The sequence below is a fragment of the Nelumbo lutea genome, chromosome 2, assembly GCF_056320005.1.
Source record: "Nelumbo lutea isolate HS-2025 chromosome 2, American lotus-T2T, whole genome shotgun sequence".
NCBI lineage: Eukaryota > Viridiplantae > Streptophyta > Magnoliopsida > Proteales > Nelumbonaceae > Nelumbo > Nelumbo lutea.
In genome coordinates this window covers 114,824,170-114,829,546 of record NC_142685.1, presented here as the reverse complement: position 1 = coordinate 114,829,546, position 5,377 = coordinate 114,824,170, and the positions used below count along the sequence as shown (strand labels likewise).

The 5,377-nt window shown below is 31.7% G+C and overlaps 1 pseudogene; it reads left to right on the top strand.

Annotated features, from left to right (window-relative positions):
- Window positions 1–551: 551 nt before the first annotated feature.
- On the top strand, window positions 552–2,053 carry LOC148872990 (wall-associated receptor kinase-like 14; annotated as a pseudogene).
- Window positions 2,054–5,377: the final 3,324 nt, after the last annotated feature.

The following is a 5,377-nucleotide window of genomic DNA, read 5'->3' as shown; positions in this document are numbered from 1 at the left end:
CCGAACCATTGATAAAAAATAAGAATATAGGTGTTAATAGACCTGACTTGAGTTGGAACTAATCTAAATTAAAACCAATTTTAACAGATTGACCGGTCTAAACATTGAATTATTTGGACTGATCCAAAATTATCCAAAGCATTCATTGGATTGGAGTGTACCTGGTCCATATTCTGTAATGGCTTCATACTGGACCGGATTGGATTGGACCAGGCCTGATCCAATTTACACCCCTAAATATATAAAAACAAGGCGTATAATCTAAGTCAAACAGGCTTTATACCATCTCAATAAACCATTCAACCTTAAAAGCTTAAGTTTTTTTTATTCTCTTAACACCCCTAATAGAACATATGTAGACACGCCAGCCCTACTTCCTTTTCTACTTCCATCGCTGCCTGGCTTGTCCCTGCTTAATTGGGGTTGCAGCAAGATGTACACTGGGAGTCTGAATCTGAATCTAGTAGACACAACATTCTGTGCATGATTGATTTTAACATTTGTTATAAACAACGAGATCTGAATCTTAACTCTTAATTAAGTGTACCTTCATGATTTTAATTCCAAAATATGATTTACTTCTGTTGTCAGGTATCATTGCTGGAGCTTCTCTGGTGGCTGGATTAGTTCTTCTCTGCTATTTCGTCCAACGGCGATCGACTTCGTTGAAAACCAGAAAGAGAACACAACGCCTCCTATCCGAAGCGGCCGGTGTTTGCAGTGTTCCTTTTTATCCCTGTACAAGGAAATTGAGAGAGCCACAAGTGGCTTTTCCGACAAACAAAGGCTGGGAACTGGAGCCTACGGAACAGTGTACGCAGGAAAGCTCCACAGCGATGAGTGGGTGGCCATCAAAAAGATCAGACACCGAGACAATGATGGCATGGAGCAAGTCATGAATGAGATCAAGCTACTCTCATCTGTAAGCCACCCACATCTAGTCCGCCTCTTAGGTTGCTGTATAGAGAGGGGTGAACAGATCCTTGTATATGAATTCATGCCGAATGGAACTCTCTCAGAGCATCTACAGAGGGAGAGAGGCAATGGCTCCCTTGGACAATTCGCTCTACCATTGCATGTGAAACCGCTCACGCTATCGCCGATCTCCACTCCGCCATCAACCCACCCATATATCACAGAGACATAAAATCCAGCAATATTCTTTTAGGTTACAACTTCAACTCTAAAGTTGCAGATTTTGGTCTATCTAGACTTGGTTTGATGGAGTCATCCCACATCTCAACTGCCCACAAGGGACTCCAGGATATGTTGATCCACAATATCACCAGAACTTTCATCTCTCTGATAAAAGTGATGTTTACAAGTTTTGGAGTAGTTCTAGTGGGGAAGATCATAACAGCACTCAAGGCTGTGGACTTCTCTAGACCCCACAATGAAGTGAATTTGGCTGCTCTTGCTGTAGACAAAATTGGTAAGGGATGCGTGGATGAGATTATAGATCCATTCCTTGAGCCACACAGAGATGCTTGGACCCTTTCTTCTGTGCATAAGGTGGCGGAGCTGGCATTCAGATGCCTTGCATTTCATAGAGACATGAGGCCCTCTATGAAGGAAGTGGCAACTGAGCTAGAAAACATCAGGCTTAGTAGATGGATAACTATGGAGGAAAACATCTGCATGGAGTCATCGTCTGTCTGTCATCCTCATGTTCATCATCGTCATCTAATATGAGTGAGAAGTCACACTCACACGAAACTGTTGACAAGAAGGTGGGATTAGAGAATCAGAGATCGGTTGTGCCGCAGAGAGGTGAATTTGTAATTTCAACGGAGATGAAGGATAGTTATTACCTGTTTCGGTGCAGGATCCTTGGTTCAGTGAACAAAGCTCTCCTTCAAGTAGTAGTTTATTGGGTAATGCAATACAATGAACTGAAGGGTGTCGTTGTGGGTTCTTGATGGGTAGTGGGTACTGAGAAAGGAAGATACAGCGACTAATCCTAGATATGAATTAAACATGTGTTAAAAATAACAATTAATGTAAAGGGAATGTGCTAAATATTTATCCCTCAGTTTACATTTCTTAATCTTAACCATCTGTTTTTCTCAATTATTTTTGAAGGTTTAATGGATGATTTTCACCATCTAAACAACAACCGCACACTTAGGATTGTAACACTGTAAAATATAATGAAAAAAATACCCAAAATATTAACATCAAAATTAAATGGGTGTTCTTTTTCTGGAATTTCTTAGAAGCAAAGTTGGTCAATGGTCCCCATACACCACCCCATGTTTATCGCAGCCACACATGGAGAATATCTCATCCTCGGCATGGTATTATGCAGGGAGACTGTCCACCACGGGGGTGGTGTATTGTGGGTAGGTGTGGGCATGAGATCCGGAGTCGAATTATAGTTAATTTAGGAGAAAGTGGGGAGGTAGTTTAGGAGAAATTTTAGGAGAGGATATTACTTAGGTTATTAAGAACGAAGAGAGAGAGAGAGAGAGAGAGAGAGAGAGAGATTTTAGGTAATTTTTTTATGGGGAAGGAGAACATCACATTGGTTGTTTCAAAAATGACATAGAATAAAAGAAAAAAATTCAAAAAAATATCTGAGAAAATTTCTAGATTACTGTGTTTTAGTATAAACTAGCAGGGATTATTAAGAAACTAAATAATAGAAAGGGTCATTTATTAAAATACCCTTATGGTTTCATGGATTCACTAAAATCTACCCTATATTTAGCATTTTACTAAAAACGCCACTTATAATTTGCAACGGATTTAATCAATCTTCCATTAGATGACAATGTTGACCCTATTGTTTTATTTAAATAAATTTAATTGAAAGAAGATAAAAATCAATGTACTGTTTTTGCCCTTAATAAGACACAGGAACCACTCTATTGGCTATATTTGGTCAATTTTGTTTTATGTACAAAAAAGTGTTAAGCGTATTTTTGGAATAAAAACCATGGGCCTAATGGCAAAACAAACACTCTTTAATGAAAGGTTGATTAAGTAAATAAGTTGTAAAATATATGGGATGTTTTAGTAAAATGAAAACTATAAGGTAGGTTTAAGTAAATATGTAAAACTATAAGGTGTGTTCTATGAAATTAATGACCCTAATAAAAACATAAAAGAGTAGAGTTCACATCTACGCCCCACAACGTCCCGTAACATATTTCCCCCGTGTATTAAGAACATCTCCCGATGATTTTCTAGTATTATAGGTCGGCTTTGGTTCAAAAATTTCCCAATCAACTGAGTTAGATCGGTTTCACTTTGGCCATTTGTAAACTGACCAAAATGGAACAACTTAACCATGGATATATATATTAATATTTTATATTTTAAATATAATTTTTAATATGGAAAAGTGGAAATTTCCCATATTCTAGTCTAAAATGTTTTATATCATAAATCCAATTTTTAAATTTATTTTTTAATAATTGCAATCTAATAATTTTTAAAATTAAATTAATTTTTTCGAGAGTTTTAATCTTTTGAACCAACTAACCAAACATAAAAATTGACCCAAACCAATATAACTTGAGTGGGTCGGTTTTCACAAAAGGTCAGTCGGCTTCAATTGACCAACTCCCCAACTTGACCAGGTCAATTTGGTTGGCCAAATACCCTACAACCGAACAAAACCAACTCATCAACACTCATAATTTCAACTAAATTAGTAGTCTCATCTTTGATAAATAACAATAGTTTAATCTCCAATAATTATTGAAAATTTATAGCAAAAATACATTATTATTGAAAATATATTGACAATGAAAAAATAATAATTACAAAAATACAATAAGTACTTAAAATATGTTAACTTAATCAATAAATAGTATAATCTCAAATAATAGTTTAATCTATTATAAATATTAATCAATAACAAAAATACAATAAATTAAATTTAAAATTTTCAATAATAATAGTTTAATCTCCAATAATTATAGAAAGTTTTCTGTTAAATAACAAAATGAAATAAATTTATACATAATCATTGAAAATACATTTATCACAAAAAATAATAAATAATTACTGAAATACAATAAACATTAATTTTAGCATATATAATTATATAATAAATACATATTAAGAGTTTAAATTATTATTAATAAATATTAGTTTTTTAAACTTATTTTCTCAAATTATTACTTGATATAAGTGAAATTAGTTATTTTAAAACATTAAATTATTATTAAATTCAATATTATGTTATAATTATTTTTTATTTTTCAGAATTTTTAAACTTATTACATACTTTATTTTAACTATTTAAAATCTACTTATGTTAAATATTTAGTTATTTAAATACTTAAATAATATGTAAAATATTTAAATTTAAATATATTAATTATTCATAAAATCATAATTTATACTATTATTACATAATTTAATTATTAATTTTATAATATATTAAATTATTATTAATTTCAATATTATGTTATAATTGTTTTTCTACTTTGAAGAAATTTTTTAAATTCATTACATAATTTCATTAATTTAACTATTTAAAAATCTAGTTATTATAAATATGTAGTGATTTAGATATTTAAAAAATCTATAAAATACTTATTTTTTGGTTATTTTAAGTTTATTTATTTAAGGCTATTACATATTATTATTTGAAAAACATTTAAATTGATAATCCAGAAAAAAAAAAACAATTTAAATTGTTAGTACATAATTTCGTGATATATTTTGTAAAAATGTAAAATTTTTATTGTGTTTTTAAGAAATATTTTAAAGTTATTATATAATTTTGTTAAAATATTTTTAAATAATTCTTAAAATTCTTATTTGAATTAGAGATAATTTAGGAGAGAGACTCCTACCAAATTAGAGATAATTTTGGAGATAAATAGAAATTAGAGATAATTTAGAAGATGAATAGGAATTAGAGATAATTTTGGAGAAAGTGGGGAAGGTAGTTTAGGAGAAATTTTAGGAAAAGGGATTATTTAAGTTATTGGAAAAGTGTATCTCATTGGTTGTTTCAAAAATGACATGGAATAAAAAAAAATCAATAATAGGAGAAAATTTCTTTAGTGCCTTTATTTAATATATATATATATATATAAAATAATGGGGACCCGTGTGATGCACGAGCTTTGTTAAAAGAACTTAAGGCAAAAAGAGTTAGGGGTGTAGCTTGAGTAGGCCTAATTTGAGCCTGGTCCAATTCAACTAAAGATTTTGCATAGGTTGGGCTTGAGTTTCAGCCTCAAGTTGGGTTGAGGCCAAAAAATTCAAGCCTAACCTAAATTCAAGTCGGCCTTGGTTTGAGGCTTTGGTAGCCTGAGCCCAATTCGACTAATTAATTTGAGTCCGCCTAACATTTTGTGATATATATATATTCTACATAGAAATTGGGCTACAAAGCTCAACACGTCCAATCTTA